Raw genomic sequence first — 18,956 nt, 5'->3', positions numbered from 1 at the left:
TTATACAATGTAATAAGTCATTACAAAATACTAATACTAACATGCTATTTTCTTTTATCACAGAAATGAAGAAGAAAAACATGGACTCCCATTACTAGACCAAACAGTAAGTATACAATAATAAGGACAACCATAGCAGCATATCATCTAATACCTTTGTTCCTTATACATTTGTTTTTCACCCAAAGTTATAAGCAAATATGAATGTGATATGCTGCGGTGGTTGTTGCCAGGGCACACAATCTTGGGTGCATGGCCAAATGGCCATGCACCCAAGACTCTATGCCCTGGCAACAACCACCGCAGCATATCACATTCATACAGTCAAACATTTCAACGATGATCTATGGGAAACTTTTAATGTCCGCGAACAATGTGAGTGTTCTTAGAACACTTTGAACTTGCCAGCGAACAATACGGACACCGTTTCCAGGACACCCCCTACGAACATTTCAGAACAACGCGATAGTTCTTAGAACACTTTCAACTTAACAACGAACAATACGGACAGCGTCCTCAGGACACCCCCTACGAACACTCCCCGGACACCGGGAGTGTCCTTAGAAGCGTCTTCAGAACACCACCATCTTGTTTATTTGCGAACATTTCAGGACACCGCGAGTGTTCTTAGGACACATTCAACTTGACAAAGAACAATACGGACAGCGTCCTCAGGACACCCCCTACGAACACTCCCCGGACACCGCGAGTGTTCTTAGAAGCGTCTTCAGAACACCCCCATTTTGTTTATTTGCGAACATTTCAGGACACCGCGAGTGTTCTTAGGACAAATTCAACTTGACAGAGAACAATACGGACAGCGTCCTCAGGACACCCCCTACGAACACTCCCCGGACAACGCGAGTGTTCTTAGAAGCGTCTTCAGAACACCACCATCTTGTTTATTTGCGAACATTTCAGTACACCGCAAGTGTTCTTAGAACACATTCAACTTGACAGAGAACAATACGGACAGCGTCCTCAGGACACCCCCTACGAACACTCCCCGGACACCGCGAGTGTTCTTAGAAGCGTCTTCAGAACACCCCCATTTTGTTTATTTGCGAACATTTCAGGACACCGCGAGTGTTCTTAGGACACATTCAACTTGACAGAGAACAATACGGACAGCGTCCTCAGGACACCCCCTACGAGCACTCCCCAGACACCGCGAGTGTTCTTAGAAGCGTCTTCAGAACACCCCCATTTTGTTTATTTGCGAACATTTCAGGACCCCGCGAGTGTTCTTAGAACACATTCAACTTGACAGAGAACAATACGGACAGCGTCCTCAGAACACCCCCTAAAAACATTTCAGGACACCAGGAGTGTTCTCAAAAACGTCTTCAGAACACGCCCATTTTGTTTATTTGCGAACATTTCAGGACACTGTGCGTGTTCTTAGAACACATTCAACTTGACAGAGAACAATACGGACAGCGTCCTCAGGACACCCCCTACGAACACTCCCCGGACACGGTGAGTGTTCTTAGAACAGTTTCACTTTGCTTGCGAACATAACGGACACATATTGACTCCTTAGAACACCCCCTAGTCAGTTTATTTAGAACATTTCAGAACACCCGTGATGGCCGCAAACAAATCGAACACAAAAAGAACGTCTAACACATAAAAAACACAACTTTCATCCTATCTCATACACTCCCACCCTCCCCAAACACTCCTACACACCAACACACTCTGCAAAATACACATTTTGAACAAAGTTTCACCGCGCTGTCCGGGGACGTCCGCGAATCCAAGATGGCGGGCGCTACCGAAAAATCCGATGCGCTTCACGCTCCACGCCGTCCAATCAGCGAACAATTTGCATGTCCGCGAACATCACGCAAGACGATTGGCCAATCAGGACACTTTCCGCGGAGCAAACAGGGAAGTGTGTCCGCAAACCGAACACAGATATCACTAATTTTTTTTTACCTACTTTTTGGTCATTTTAAAAAAAAATACTGGACGGATTTTCACCAAATTTGCAAAAGCACGCTTTCGAGACCAAGCCGCTGCTCCTGGTCCAAATTTGGTGGAAATCCGTCCAGCGGTTTGGGCTGTAGGCGCGAGCAAAATTTTTTTCCCATTCACTCTATGGAGAGTGAGTATAATGTATACAAAAATGAGCATATAGAGGGAAGGTAGAGTAATAAAAATAAAACTATGAGAAAGTGCTGATAACCATAATGATTATCTTCATGCACAGAAAGGATTGCTCTCTTTCAAGCCTGTATCTTCCGCTATGTATATGTTTCATATGATGTGACTGGACCCTAAGTCTACAAATATAGTACCTTTTCAATTTTTACTTCCTGACTGTTACTGAAGAAAACTATGTGGCTTCGATATGTCAGTAAGAGATAAAAAGGGAGAGCCAGCCATGTGATGTCATCAGTGATGTCATCAACGACATTTGTGATGTCATCTTTGATGTCCTGGGTGTTAGTGTTAGCAGCGCACGGTGGGGCGAGTTATGGTTGCTTATGTTACCATAACCGCCAAATTTCAGGGGTTTTTCGGTTTTACTTTGAGCCATAACGTCCCTTTAACAAAGTTTTTTCACTGAATTTCATAGGTTTTTAGTAGCGCAAATTAACCATAACGTCCCTTTAACAAAGTTTTTTCACTGAATTTCATAGGTTTTTAGTAGCACAACTTAACCATAATATCCCTGACTTCATATACATGTAACATAGAACATACTAACCCCCTCGTAGTGATTTTCATGTCCGCCGGCTACCGCCATGTCCGCGGACACATCGAAAATCTGAGCGTGGTGAATGTAAATTTAAATAGTGTGCCCCATTTCCCCTTTGAAGTTGGCTCTGAAAAGAGCCGTGTTTTTTTTTTTTACAGATGCTTGACAGACACCTGTTATTTTGTATTTTTTTTCTTGGTTTTTTTTCTTACTTTACTCCTAAAATCTTCACATAACCTTCTCCAAAGCAACCCTTACATTCCAAAATAGAAAGGCATTTCCCGTAAAAGATAAAGAAATGCCATCTTCTTTAAAATTAACAGCATTATTGGCATCAATATTCTCATTGTTACAGAAGAACATGCCAGCTCTAAGCATGAAGGCACACATGCCTCGGTTGATGACACACCTAGCAATGTTTTGCTGAGGACAAAAAACTGAACTATTGTCCCATATTGCCCTAGGTAGTAATCCAGAAAAAATTACTTTTGCATTTGGAAGGATCTTCATTACTGCTTGAACCAAGCGTTCCAAATCAGCCAACAAAGTTGCGGCACTGACGTTGCCCAAATGGAAAGCACCATAGTGCAAAACTACCACATGCGAACTGTTCATCGTGGCCATATCCTCACAAACTTGTACAATTCCCTGTACATTGCAATCAGGCACACTGCTCCACACCACCTCCACTCCTTTCACATCAAAGTTCTTTGCAACATGCGTGCATTCAGCGTACTGCTGTAAACCATGCACAAACATATCTCCGAGCACCAACATCCTGACTTTCTCCACTTCTGCCATCTTCACCACACACAGTCTCTTTCAACACAAATCCACAACCTCGACATCTGATTGGCTGATCCGTACAGTCTTCTTTCCATGTTGGATTTCCTGGAAAAACCCGGATGTAGCACGCCCTGTCCACGAACAGCCACGGTGTCCGCGGACGGCGTCCATTTTACTCTCTGTGCCATTCCCTCATTGCATACAGCTAAGCAATCACACAATACGAATAACGTCCTCAGAACAACCCCATTTTGTGATTTTTTGAACATTTCAGGACAATTATTATTTCATTATTCAACATATTAACATTACACATATTATACTTTCATCTTGTACTCTGCACACAATGCTATGTTTCTCCATTAGTAGCTCAGTATACTAGATAGAATCCCATAATACAATGCTATTTATATCAATGCATCGTTCAAATCACTAATAATGGTATGATATTTATTGCAATATCCTTGACACTTTTTTCGCAACATTATAATAAAAATCCCTAGTACACAAATTCCATGAAAAGTACATACACACGTGATTTCACCAGTGATTTCATCAATGACATTTGTGATGTCATCTTTGATGTCCTGGGTGTTAGCCTTAGCAGTGCACGGTGGTGGCGCCAGTTATTTTTCAAAGCTTACCATAACTTGCGATTTTCAGGGGTCTTTCGGCTGTACTTAGAACCATAACGTCCTTTAAACAAACTTTTTTTTAATATCACGCAAACAATATACAAACATGGCGTGCAAAAACCAACTTTTACAGATGGCTTTACACAGAATGTTGCAAAGTAAGAATTTATGCTCGTTCACAGTGAAGGACAGCTGCTTCCACAACTTCTACAGATGGCTTTACACAGAATGTTGCAAAGTAAGAATTTATTCTCGTTCACAGTGAAGGTCAGCTGCTTCCATTTTTTTCTCGGGCCCCGGAGAGGCTCACGAAGCGGACTATAAGGTTGTATTGTGTTTTGACCTTGACAGATAGAGATTGTGATGAAAGACTTCTCTTGAAGGAGTGTTGCTAAAACGTAAGAGAAGATAAAGATTACATTTCTGAAACGAAACCACTTTTATATATTATATCACTATGCGAAAGATCGTTGGCACACGCGGAGTCGTATTTTGGGACTGCACCACTCGTAGACAATGTAAATTGCAATTGTACTGTAAGTAACCCTTTAGATTACTTTATACCAAATATAATTACAATAGCGTAGCATTAAAGACCGCTCAAGTTGAACTTGTTCGTTGAAAGTGGCATAATGTTTTCTACGGCGCACTATCACCGCCGAATTGATCCCCGGTCGTTTAGAGGGCTCTGAAAAAGGCAGATGACACAGGGTGGGTTAATAGAAATAATTTATATCTATTATGTCTATAGGCGGTCAAGCGCTCTACTCGCTGTGCCACTTCACTGTAGCCTGTCAAGTGGCACAGCGAGTACAGCGCTCGCTTTGACATCCGTGCACAGCTTGCTAACGCAAGTTTGAATCCCGGCAAGGCCAAACTCAGCCTTTCATCCTTCCGTGGTTGATAAATGAGCACCACACACCGTGGTTAATAATAAGCACTGCTTAGATACCTCACGGTTCTTAGCGCTATATGAATGGGAAAATATTATTATTTTATTATTAACATACTCTGTTGCACTATCTTCGATAGCAAATATTTTCACGCCCTAATAAATAAAATTATGATTTTTAATGAAGATCGGCTGGTGAGACTAATTTTTGTTTTTTAAAACAGGTATGTGGCTCCATTTTGCCTATGTCACGATTTACAGACTCCAGTGGATGGGGTCTTCAACTGCCAGGTGCAGGTCCAAATATGCAACTTCATGACCCTCACCATTTTATGGGACAATCGCCAAGGACCAATATGCCCTTACGCAGTACTAGCGGCTACAAACAACATACCAACCAATAGGGTGGTCTAATGGCTCGTTGTTGGAGCAACCTTCCGATTATCAGAGCGACCATTTACTGCTTTTATCATAAACCAACAGCCTATCTACCGCAAAGGAACAACGCGTGGCTCCAAATAAACTTTTGCAGATCGACAACAGAGACAATAGCAAATCGCTGAATATTCACTAAACATTTCATGTGAAATAAATGTACTTTACCAAATGTACAATCCTGCTGTTTACTTTTAAACCACAGTTTCATATTCCGAATTGTGGCGCACTGAGTTGTAAGCTGATCTAACACTCTCTGTACCGCAAAGGAACATCGCGTGTCTCAACATGAACTTTTGCGGATCGACAACAAAGACAAATGCAAATTGATGAATATTCTCTAAACATTTGATGTCAAATAAATGTACTTTACAACATTTACAATCTTGCTGTTTGCTTTTAAATCACAGTTTCATATTCCGAATTGTGGCGCGCTGTGTTGTGACATAATGTGTGTTGTCTTCCGGGTTCTGTGTAAAGTCGCGTAGTACTGAAGACGACTGGGCGCGTTTGATTACGCACCCTGTAACGCCACGGAGAGAGGCGGGGAATATGAATGCTTTGATAATATCAGGCTTAGGGACGGGAGATATGATTTAGTGTCGCAAAAGCAAGCCAGCCAGGTCAATAGCGCCAGTCATAGGATTATCACATAATGTCGGCGCACACCAGCCGGATTTATCGTTTCTTTAGTGGACAAAAATTTGGTCGACGCCCCTAGGAAATTGTACTATTAGCGGACAAAAAGAGTGCTCTCAAAGCACTTTCACCGTGACAACGAACAATACAAACAACGTTCTCAGAACACCCCCATTTTGTGTAATTGCAACCATTTCGGGACACTGCGAGTGTTCTTAGAACACATTCAACAAGACACATTACAATACGGACAGCGTCCTGGGGACACCCCCAGTTTGTGTATTTACGAACAATTAAGTACAACGCGAGTGTTCATAGCTCATTTTTATCTTCCTTACGAACAAAAATGACACATACTCCGTCCTCTAAACACCCCACCATTTAGTTTATTTACAAAAGGTCAGAACAGCCGTGTTCTCCGCGGACAAATCGAACGCAACAAAAACGTCTAGCACATAAAAAAACAAAACATTGAACCTATCTCATACTCCCCCACCCTCCCCAAACACTCTTACACACCAACACACGGCACTAAATACAATTTTTTATCCACGTTTCACTGCACTGTACGCGGTCGACTGCGAATACAAGATGGCGGGCGCCACAGAAAATCTGACGCGCTCCACGCCCCTCGCCGTCCAATCAGCGAACACGTTGCATGTCCGCAGACATGACGCGAGGCCATGGGCCAATTGGGGTGCTGTCCGCGGAGCGAACAGGGAAGTCCGTCCGCGAAGCGAACACAGATATCACTAATTTTTTTGCCTTACATTTTGGTCATTTTTTAAAAAACTACTGGACAGATTTACACCAAATTTACAAAAGCACGCTTTTGGGACCAGGCCGCTGCTCCTGCCGCAAATTTGGTGTAAATCCGTCCAGCGGTTCGGGCTGTAGCCGTGCGCAAAGTTTTTTCCCATTCAGTCTATGGGGAAAAAAAAGTTTTGGGACCCTCCTATAACTTTTGCCACCCTGGACGAATCCTCACCAAACTTTGCAAAAAAATTCAGAGTGACCCAACTACTTTTTTTGCAAAGTTTGGTGAGGATCCGTCCAGGGAGAGCGAAGTTATAAGCTGCCCAAAAAGTGCTCTTCCTATGGAAACAGCAACTTAACCATAACTACATGGCCACTACTGTGGCCATGTAATATACACACATATATATATATATATATATATATATATCTATATATATATATATATATATATATGTATATATGTATATATTTATTTATTTCTTTTTTTAAATGTAAGCTCCTGTGCTGTGGCCAGTACCGTGTGGCTAGCTTTCTTGTTCAGGCCACTTAACAAAAAACAGCAGTGACCCTAAATAAGAAAGAATAGGAATAACACATAATGTGCCTTTCTGGAATTCTATCCAATAATTGCTAGACTCTTTAAAGGTTTATTTCAGGCACACTTCAGGGGGTTAGTCACTGATTTAGTCTGTTCTTAAACACCTCAACTCAGCCTTTCATCCTTCTGAGGTCGATAAATGAGTACCAAACACAGGTTGGGTGATATTGTATGTATGGTTGTTCTATATAAAGCGCTTAAGCGTAAGTGCTAGATAATAACACATCATTATTTTTTGGACTTGGACGTCTGCTTGCAGTCACAGTAATTTGGTAATATGGGCCTATACACACTGATATTAATGATATATATACGGTGATCCATTCTTGTATGAAATGTATATCACGTTACAGTGATATTGTAACCATATTTTTTCATAGTGTACTTATGAACAATGCTATGTGATGCCACTTCCTGTTTTGTTAAGGGGTGAATGGTTGTGTTCCATTGCTTCCCGTGATGTCACTTTGGGCTGGGGTGAAATGACATCACTTCCTCTAATGTCATCAGAGGTCAAGGGTCACGTTATGTCAATTCCGCTACCCATAACATTTTGGTGAAATTACGTCCCAGGTTAAGAGCTTGGTTGATAGAGTTGTGCTTGGAATTGGTGAGAGACGTATATATCCTCTTTTTAGAAGAAATATTGTTCAATTAACCTGACTGACATGCACCTATACTATCACAAAACCTTCTCCCCTGCACCCTCCCCCTGCTGAACCCATTTTCTTTTCTACCCCTCACTCATTTTATCTCCACCCAGCAGATTCTGGTCTGAATACACATAGTGGAGCACTGTGCACCACGCCAAGGATGACCATGGTGGTCTGAAATGGCCATGGGGGTGATGCGGCACCGTTTAAAGACCTATTGACATCACAATTCACTGCAAGCGGTAATTCCGCCACAGAAAATCGGCCTATTTTTCGAAGTGAAAAGGAATTCCGTTAGTGCTATTTTACCACTGTTCTTTCCCATACCCAACTTTTGATATTGGCCTGTACTACACCAGTTGGTCTCGGGATGATAGCTCAGGGGCAACGCGGGCGCCTTAGAATCAAGATGATGCGGAGCAACACAGGTTTGATCCCCGGGTCTGCGCTTAGAAACCTCTGGGTGTTAAGGACATTATAAATAACCAATTACAATTACATTCAATTACAATAGAGTGACTGAGCAGCCAGGCTTATCTCAAGAGGGGTCAATGTGAGCTTTAGGGTTGTGATATACAGATTCACAGGGACATGTATTCAAATAACACTTATACGCAAGGTTTCTTGATTAAAATAATTATTTATTGATTTAAGTCAGTTTTAAAATAAGCCTTCTTTAGAAGGGAGCAATATGCAACACTTAAATATACTTCAAAACTTCACTCCTTCAATTCAGTTAAGTAAATAGATACCCTTTTGGGATGACAAAAAAACACTTCCTACACCCTGAGGTGACTTCAATAGTTAGGGCACTGTGGACATTAATATATCACTGTTTACACTTAACATGCACTACTGAAGTTATGGCAAAATGGAAAAGGGTAGCAAAGGAAACAAAGGTTAACAAGTGTTTCCAAACAGGTAAGTACTTCACAATCCCCAATGAAATATAGGTTAACCCTTTCCCAGCTATACAAGTAAGTTATGTATGACTTTTTGGAGGGACAGTTAAACACAAAGTCAGAGGGTAAGAAGAGTCATCAGGGAGCCGGGAAAGCCAATGGCAATTCAGCAAAGTCTATGGGAGCTGAGGCACTTCTTGTAGGTAGCACAGAAGTCTTGCCCAATGTTAAAGTGAGTTTTCGTAGTAAAAGAATCACTGTTGGGCAACACGCTGGGAGGCTTGTGAAAGAGCAAAGATGCAAGCAACTCAGCAAAGGGCAGCCAATGCAAGTCACCAGGGAGAGCAAGCAATCTACACACACACACGAGGTAAGTAGTCCTTGTTACACAGTACCTTGAGTCTGAATAAAAGGTTCCAGCTGTTGTAGTCCTGCAGATCCTGTTGTTCTTGGGCCTCGTTTGTGGGGACCAGAGGGAGGGCATCTGGGGACTCCTGCACTACAGTTTGAAGGTCAGTGGCAGCAATGGGCACACTCCAGATCAGCAGCACTTTGTGGTTTCAGCTACTCACAAATAGCACCACTGTGGTTCTTGGATGTCTTGTAGACTTTCCTTGCTCCTGGGGTCCAGCACTCTGTTGAGGTGGCTCAGGCTTGGTTAGTCCTGCTTCGAGGTAGTCCAGAGGATCTTCCTGGAGCTCAGGTCCAGCTTAAAGGCGATGCACTCATCCTGGTGTTCCTGTCCCCTGGCACTCGGTTCCTGCAGCAGTAAAGAAGTATAGCCAGCAGAGAAAGGGGTTCCAGGCAAGGTCGTCTTAGAGCTGATTGGTCCCACCAACCCAAGGGGAGAAGTCATCCTTTCCAGGCTTCTCTACTCGATTAGAAATTCGGAGCTTCAGCACTGCAGCAGGACTTCACCGGGCAAAACAACGGTCCATGATGGTGCAGCAAGCTTCTCTTCCAGTTTCTTATTCGGTTCCTTCATCCAGTGGTTGACTCTGCCTTCCTTGGAAAAGATCTTGCCTTTTATGCAAGTTTCTTCCATTAATTTGCAGCCTAGCTGTCACTCACACAGCAGGGTGGCTGTCCTCCGAGGACAGACAGCCAGCCAATCACCTTTGGGTGCATTCCTGTAACCAAGGAGACTATGCACAGGGAGAATTGGGAACCTCCCTCGCTTCCTGCCCTGCCAGACAAGCTGAAGGCAGAGGTGGCCATCGCCAGTGAAGCCTGCCAAAGACAAAATGAACATAGAGTCCAAACCTGTTTTGGAACGCAGAATAAATCTCAAGAAAGACGTTTCCAGCAAGAAATGGTGAAAAAAGAAGACTGTGGCCATTTTAATAAAATGGGCACCCATGGGTGCTGTACTGCAGCTGAGGATTCAGCCTGTGGTAGAAATGCACAATGGTAGGAAAATGTAAACCACTGCCACCAGCCATTAATTATAGAATGGGTAACATAAAAACGTTTACATGAGAAGGTAGAGAAAGGCGACACTAAGTAACCCCTCCAGCACTCTATGTAAGATAGTGTGTGCTGGGTCTACAAAGAGAAAAAGTTAAGTCAATTTCACTTTACTACTCTTGTAATGAGTTGTTATCCAAGAGAAGGTATTTAAACCTTAGCAGAAATCCAAACGATTTCTCTGTGACACAGCGTCACAATGCAAAGATGATGCCTATAGAGTTTGTCAGACTCCACAACCACAACAAACAGAGTCCAAAGAGAATAGAAATACATGAGAGAGTGAGAGAGAAAAAAGCTCTCCCTCATTCCAAGATAAAGAGTAAAAGTCCTAAAGTCCAGAAAAAGAGCTGTGGGTCTCTAAGGTAGAAGAGAATTAACACAGAAAGCTGCCATTCAGTTGTCCCGTTTTTGGGACCAAAAGCCGCAAGGCTGCAAATGCTTAAACACAATCCCGAGGCGTGTCCCTTCAGCGGGCCCAACCATTCATGCAGTCGGAGAGGACGCCAAAGTCCTCGTTTTCATTCCAATTTCGTCTTCAGTCGCTGATAAGGCCCGGTTAAATAAGATCCGACCTTCCTATTGGTCAGTCCGCCTGACTTAAGCACCTGGGAGAGTTCAGCCTCCTCTTCCTGGAGGCCGCAGCACTAATTAACCCGTGAAAGTTACGAGGATTGGGCGCAGGCTCGCGCAGTGTGTGGAGGGGCAGACTGGGCGAGGGCTAAGCCTGATAATTATGGCCCTGCTGTTTTATTAGGTGCAGGCGCAAGTCCCCTCAGGGTCTGGCGTCACTCCACGTGCCACTTCCTCAGCCCCTCCTCGGCTCTTTCTGCCACATTAGGACAGCTGGTCGTTAACCGGGAAGAGGTAACACTCGGTGTCTTGTTACTCGCTCTGCAGCGGGGGCGGGGGTCTTTAGGAAGTATGGGGGTGGGCAATGGAATGTATAAATATGCCCCACCCGGCCCCAGCGACCTTTTGAATGCATCAGCCTATTGCTTGTGACTGAATCTGTCCCAGCCCAACCGCCTGCCAGAGGAAGACGCTGGGCACACGCCTGGCCTAGGCAGGGCCGACCTTAGCGCCTGCAGTGCCCAGGGCGTGCAAACAGTGGCGCTCTGTTACAGTGCTTAGCTCCCCGCTTCCGTGCTGGAGCAGGGAGTTAATCACTTGCGCCCACGCTGATCAGCATCAGCGCCCCATTGAAAGGAAATGCTCCCCGCTCGCACTGGCGAGAGCGGGGCGCATTTCCTTTCAATAGGGCGCCTTTACCCGCCACACCAGCTCGGTGGAGCCCTTGAAAGACTCCCCGGAGCTGGCGTGGCAGGGGGCTAATGTGGCGCCTGGGGCCTTTGCCCAGGTCTCCTGTGCCTGCAGCCGACCCTGCTCCCGATTATTCCAGAACGTGAAGTGTAGTGTAGTGGGACTGCATGAGCAGGGTCTAACGGACAGTGCCGCTAGCCGAATCTGTGACTGCTCTCTCCCAAACGTACTGGCCTTCACTGGCATATAGGCTGGCACAGCGTGCTCTACCCCAGCTTTATTGGCGCTTTAGTGTTAAAGCTCCTTATATGAAACTGACTCTCCCCCAACCCTACCAGTGTTAGGTAGAGAGAATGATCTATGTACCTTTATATCTCCTCTACCACCACTGAGCCCCACGGCCTCCCCTCTCCTCCCCTGCACTACACCAAGGCGAGAAGGGCGCAGCAAATAGACAGTTTCACATGTCCCACTTTCCTGCAGGGGTCTCCTAGCCTCCAATAGGGTCCTGGGGAATGTTATATGGCTCTGAGGTGGGAGGGGGCCTTCGTAGTAATCACCCAAAGCCTCTGGCTTGACAAGACTGCTGGAACCCGTCATCCTTGTGCCACAGCACATGAGAACAGGGCTGGAAATGGAACATATGTACTCCGGGAACCCCCACATCTTCAGGGCAAGTGGAGGGGACGTGTGTGGGGGCTACATGGGTGGGGATGAGGGAGAGGACTGAGTTATGGAGCCCTAGCCCATGTCACCGCAACAACCTATCTCTTCAAGGACCCAAACCTGGCAAAGTTGCATAAAAACAAAGAGAATTGTGGGAACATAAACTTCCATGGTTGAAGCTGTAAAAGTTACCACTCCCTTGTGATGATGGTGGACGGTGGGGTGCCTTCCTTCAGAGCGTACCATTTATCGTTCATGGACAAGCACCTCATTCTGGTTATTAATGATTTTCCAGATGATTGGACTGTGGCAGAAACAAGTCAGAGCACGCCCCTGGAACCTACGGCACTCTTGACATTTAAAGATCCGAGGGATGAGAACAAGTTGGGACCTCCAGAAAGTTTGCAGCACTGCTGGATTCAGGTGTCTGGATTGTTGGGTCTTGATCCTTTCCACAATGAATGTTCTTCAATCTGGCTGAATCCAAAGATCAAACAGGGGAAGTAGTTGGTCTTTTGGCCTAATTGGTTCACTCGTGGTGTAAAAAGGATTGGGGATGTGATCAAGGACAAGCTATGGATTCCTTACAAAAATCTTCAAGAAAATGTGGGCCTTTAGAGTGTACTGTGGGGGGAATGTCGCCTGCGGAGGCACTTGATAGACTGAAATAATCATCTAGGACAGCAATTGGTTGCACACAACGCGCAAGGTCATCTGGCCTCAAAGATATACAAATCACTGACAAAGTACAAAGGTCCAAATATTTAGTTGCTGACCACGTGGTCGAATATTTTGGATCCAGGACATTCTGAACTGACAGAAGCTAGATGGGGTGATATGGGTAGATATGTGGCTCTAACATGCCTGCACTTGGGCGAGAAGATGAGACAAGTTAAGTTCCTTAATAGAGTATATTGGACAACTGAAAGGCATTCGATAGGTGGGGTATGACGGACGCAGAGGCGAGCTGGGGCTGCAGACAAGGCCGGACTGGGAGCGAAAAGTGGCCCTGGATATTTTTTTCAAAGTGGCCCGATATTCCGCTGAACGAGCGAGCACAGCGTGTGAGCCCAACCATTCTATGAGGGTATTGGGAGTATCCTCCAAGAAAATGTTGAATACAATTAGTCCAAAGGAGTGCATTTAAAGCATGTTTTAAAGATATATGGACTAAAAAGTTTGTTTTAAATAAGTTCATGATCTCTCAAAGTAGATCTTCAATGATAGAGGGACCTGGGACATTACACATTTTGCAGCGGAGAAAAACGAATTCTTCTGGTATTAAAGGTGCCCAGACAACATGCATCCCTAATCCATTTCACTCTATTCCTGGGCTGGAAAGTGCACACAGATAAAAGGCATTCTTCAACGAGCATTGGCAATTCAATCAGTTTTGGCTTTTGTGTAGGCATGGGAAAGGCATTTGCCAGGCACTTCCGTAGTCGTATTAACTGTCCATTGAGGGTAGCGGCTGCAAATTGGTGAAAGTACCTGGGCATATAATAGCACGGCCTGGTGAATGCCTACTATTGATACACAAGCTGAAACTGTTGGCTTTGACAATGCTTGTTTTTAACAGGACTTCAGTAAAGGACAGGCATAGTACTTTTTATTCCACCAGTAGTGCTTTTACAGTTCCAATAAAGTCATTAACTCTCAGAAGACTGCTTTGAGAAAACACTGGCAGGCACGTTAGGCACACCGTTTGATGTAAAGGCTTGATAAAGCTAGCTCGAATTCATCCTAGGAGGACGTTTTCTTTTTGGGTGGAGAGGGGCAGAAAGCAGGTAGACATGGCCATAGGGATTAGCACAACCATGGGCAGTCAATGAGTGGGTAAATAACCAAACATGTACAAGCTTTGTGTCCCGCCTCACATGCTATTTCTCCCTATCTGTACTCTAATGTAATAGTTTCAGTTTACAGGTGGCACTTTAGCCAAAACTAACTAAAGGTTGACTTGGTATGAGATCAGTGAGTCATGCCAATGAAGCGCCCACAATGTTCCGACAAAGTGGCTCGGCACCTGTGCCTTCAACCATAGTGGTTTGCTTTTCGGTGGCTCCACTTCGCGAATGTCAGTGTTTGCATGTTGCACTTTTGGTTAAGGTAAAACCCATATTGAGAGTTTGGGGCCCCATTTAGCACCATGCATGCAGCAAAGGGGGTGTATTTCTTACTTGTGCCTGTTTCACCCTTTTGATTGAGATCACTGTTGTTTTGTTGAAGTGAGAGGACCGAGTAGACGGGCTAGACACTACTCATCCTTGTACTTCGGCAGCGCAGCAGTCATTTTGTCACTAGCGGGGAAGGTGCAAGGCTGCTCTGACCTCCGGTGGAATGAGTGATGTAGAAAGGTCAGAGGCACAAAGCGAGGTCGCTCTCGCCTCCCAGCAGGTGGGCGGCACAAAATGTGAGAGCTTGCAAACCCCACATTCAAACAATAGCTACATGTTTCATTACAAGAAATTAATGTTTTGGCAGACTGTCACACCGGTCTTCCTGGTTTGTGGTCCTAACTTCAAGTCCACTCTATTCTGCCTTTTCCTATATTTATCAGGGATTTCGGTTCCTATTGATTGAATCGAATGCAAAAGCATCGAATGCAAAACCATTGAAAAAATGCATCGAAAAAATGATTTTCTTTAATGGGGGGTCCCCCCTCAAGCCCCTATTTTTTTACCCCTTAAAACCCATTATAGTTTAAAAAAAAACCTGTACCTACAAACAAATGAATTCCACACTATGTATTCAATGCAATGACTGGATCCCAGGGATCTCACCAACTACAAAAGCAGCGAGACAGGACGCTGATGGCAAGTAGCTGCAAGAATACTTTGATGACGTTAGGCCTAGCGCACACATAACTATTTACCAAGTCAGACAACTCAAGATACAAAAGATGTGCACAGAGGCCAGGCCCGCTCTAGTGGGTAATAAGACAACTCGCACCATCAACCTCCACAGCCCACTGACTCATGCCCGCATTCTACACACAGCAGACAAATCTGTGCATTGCAAGCCGCACACTCACAAATTGTGATTCCCTGCACAGGACCCAAGGCTCCCTGTGAAGACTCTTGCCTGTATATATCATCCATGCAAGAATATTGCACAGTGGCACCAGGCAAATAACTGGCAACATGGTGCCCCTTCCAATTGACTACAGTTGAAAGTACCAAAACCTTCTGTGACATTCGCTTTGCTTTCCATCCCAATGGTTTCCGATTGCCTTTTGTTCTCCGCCTCCCGCTGCCAACTGAAACACGTGGCACAATTCCTTGCCCCTGTAGAATATCGCCCTAAGCCCCAGGCCTTTAAACCCCAAGTCTTGCCCCTTGCCAAGGTAGAAACATGTGTTGGCTGGCTGTACAAACAAAGTGTACAACACAATAAATTCTGTCTGAATCTAGAATACTAACTATTGGTATTATATAGTGCATCAAGTTTTAAGGTAGTGGCGCAGGTGGCCGGTTAATCCACTAGATTAAATAATTGCAAACAAACCTGGTACATCAAACAATAGAGCTCTGCTAAAAGCAAGATTCCCAGTGTCACCTAAAGTCACAAACACATTAAAAAACAAACTGTTGCACTGAAAATGCAAAAGTGTGTCCAGGAAAACCACTGTATTGGAGATCTGCACACCGTAATAATGAAAATAGAATTTAAATCCGTTGTCACCTTTAAGGAGCAAGCTGATGGTGTTGAAACTATGAAAATCCATCTACTGGGGAGAGCTCACGTTGGAAGAGTCCAACAGCGAGCAAGCCACACACTCTGACACAGGGCCAAGGTATCGCCTCTCTGTGGAGCCCCTGTCTGGGGCTGCCTATTTCCAAAAAAGGAAAGAAAGATTGTGGATAACTGTGGCCGCCACCATACAAGACACCTCCAAATCCCCTTCAAACGTGTGTTACTAGACTCCTAGAAACCATACCAATTCCAGGCAGTCTCCAAAGGTCAGGGAACTCACCTGCAGAAAATCCTAGCAGAAAACGGATGCAGACCCCCGATGCTGGAGGAGGGCGACAGCAGTCAGCAAAGAGGCCATGGATCAGGCAGGCTGCGCCACCAGGGGTCAGGTAAGTGGCCGGAAGTAGGTGATAAGCTGGAACACGACATCCAGGCAGAGGCACGCAGAGAAGCTGGCATGATGCGGCTTCCATTCTAGTCCTCCATTACCCGGAGCATTCAAGTACGGACTTTTCAGAACTTGGGGGAGGAGGTCAGTCGGCCGACAGCTGTAGAAGCTCCAGCAGTGGCCTCAAGACTTCAACTTTGAGTGCGTCACTGGGGAAGAGCTCAAACTCTGGGATCTGTGTCTTGAAATCTGCCATCAGGTTTGCCATTAGAAGCCGCCTGTCATAGACCACCAGACGGTACTTCTCCGGGATGGCCGCCCAAATACTTAATACTCTCTTTGTTACCTGCTGATCATTTAAATGGAAAGGACCGCTGCGTTAGGCAGAACCCAATGAATGTTAGTGTGAGCACAGTTGCTTCTGAAAGCCCAAACAATGCTCCAATTAAACGGAGCAACACAAAATAACGTTTATACATGGTCTCTTATTTACACGATGGGTGATCTTTAAACACAAACAAAAAAAGTTTGCATTATTTTTGTGGAACATCATCATCATCCTCACATTATATATAATAATAATTTAATGTATTTGTGTATAGCTCTTAAACTTTTACACATTAAAAACATCAAAAAACAAAATAGTACACGTAAACATAAAATCGACAGTGCAAGCTAAAATACAAAATGATGCGTATTATACAGTATTCCAAATAGAACAGGCAGTCCACTCTTACCTGTAAACGAAGTCCAATGATTGGCTTCCCAATCTATGTCGCACACAAACCTTTACAATGTGAACGCTAGAAAAGCTCAGAGGCAGGATATTGCGGTATCCATACTGCGGCCCGTCCTCACGCAAAGCCGCATGGATCTTGCTCTGCACCTGCAGGCAGGCCTCCACAATGAAATCTACATCGAGGACTCAAATCCGTTTCCCGACTCGGCAGTACACAGAGAGGCTGCACACCTTCAAAACAAAGGGACTCCACTGACAGACCATGTAGAAAGCCCAGGAAGGCTTAAAATGCTCCTGAACAGGGACCTGTTAACCAGCTATGTCGCCTTCTGCGCCCCCTTATGGTCTCCAACACTGACTTTTAATACCGTAGCACTTACAAAGTCCTTCCCTGCTAAGAGGAACGGGCCTACAGACTGTCACAAGTCCCAAAGTTGTCCTTTCAGGGCACATGAGATTTGTTTCATGTCTGGCCCCAGGCAGCAACCTAACTGCGCAGACGTGAGCCACACAGCCGCATGTCCCGTGGAGAAATGCAGCAGCCTGCTGAAGCCAAACCACCCAGGCTGGCCTGGATAATGGATGCTGTTCATACAGTTCGTTCCCATTATGTATCCTTCCTCCAAGCAGAAAAAGAGGCCCTAGGCCTCAAGGCCTACCGGGGAAAGTCCTGGTGTCCCAGTGGGCCAGTCCAGCGCTGGATGCAGATGTAGAACACATGCAGTGGGGATGCAGCAAGATCAGGACTTTTGGGGGGCTGTGACCTGGGAAATGAATAGGGTCCTTATTGGTCTTGAAAATGGATTTTGATTTCGAGCCTCTTGTTATAGGGGATAGTGCCCTTGTGGATGATCCTGCAGATCCCCAGAAATGTTGACTCTGTAGGTCGACACAAGTGTCCAAGAAGCTTATCCTAAGGGTTTGGAAATCTGAAACGACGCCGACGATGCACGATTGGTCCGAAGAGCTGGTTAAGACGTCTCTGAATGAAAGAGAGACCTTTAGGAAACAGAAACAATTCAAATGGTCTGAGGGCATTTGGCGGAGACATTTAGAACGTATGTGATAAATTTATTCTGATGACCTTAATATGAAAATGTGGGTTTGAATTGGGGGGAAGTTGGACTGTGCTTATTTTATTTGAGTTTGTACTTGTATAATACCTAATAAAGGATTGAACCAAAAAGAGAATGCCCACATAATTGTATATTTGAGCTATATCTGTCATAGTGATCAGCAAGAAGGCCTTCTGAGCAAGTAATGGAATCTGGACTCTTTTCGTTTGTCACAATACTCACCCTAACAAAATGATGCCTTTAAATTAAAGTCATATATACCCATTTGGACCTCTTGTCGCCACGATGTGAGGCGTTGACTGTTCCTGCACGGAACTCATACCATAAAGATGCCATCTCCGGAAGTGCTGGCTGCTTCTGGGTGAGAATTGATCTTGCTGACTGAATTCAGCCTGGGGGTTTGGGTCTAGGAACGGTGCTCGGGCATTGTTGCCCTCGTGTTCTGGCCCATTTCCAGCCCTTCTGGAGAACAGATCTGCAGTAGTGGATAAAGGTTGAACACCTCCACTAGTCGGGCATCCCAGGCTCTCCTTGGGACCCGCTGGTAACATCTCGATAGATGACAGCATGAGTCTGGTGGGCAAAACAGGGCACAAAGCCGGGTGAAGGGTTGCGGTTTCATTGGGGAGCAAAGAACCCTTTGAACTGCGGAGAG

The sequence above is a fragment of the Ambystoma mexicanum genome, chromosome 8 (assembly GCF_040938575.1).
Source record: "Ambystoma mexicanum isolate Mex_15411 chromosome 8, UKY_AmexF1_1, whole genome shotgun sequence".
Lineage (NCBI taxonomy): Eukaryota > Metazoa > Chordata > Amphibia > Caudata > Ambystomatidae > Ambystoma > Ambystoma mexicanum.
The sequence above is the reverse complement of the archived record's forward strand: the minus strand, read 5'-3'. Positions refer to the sequence as shown.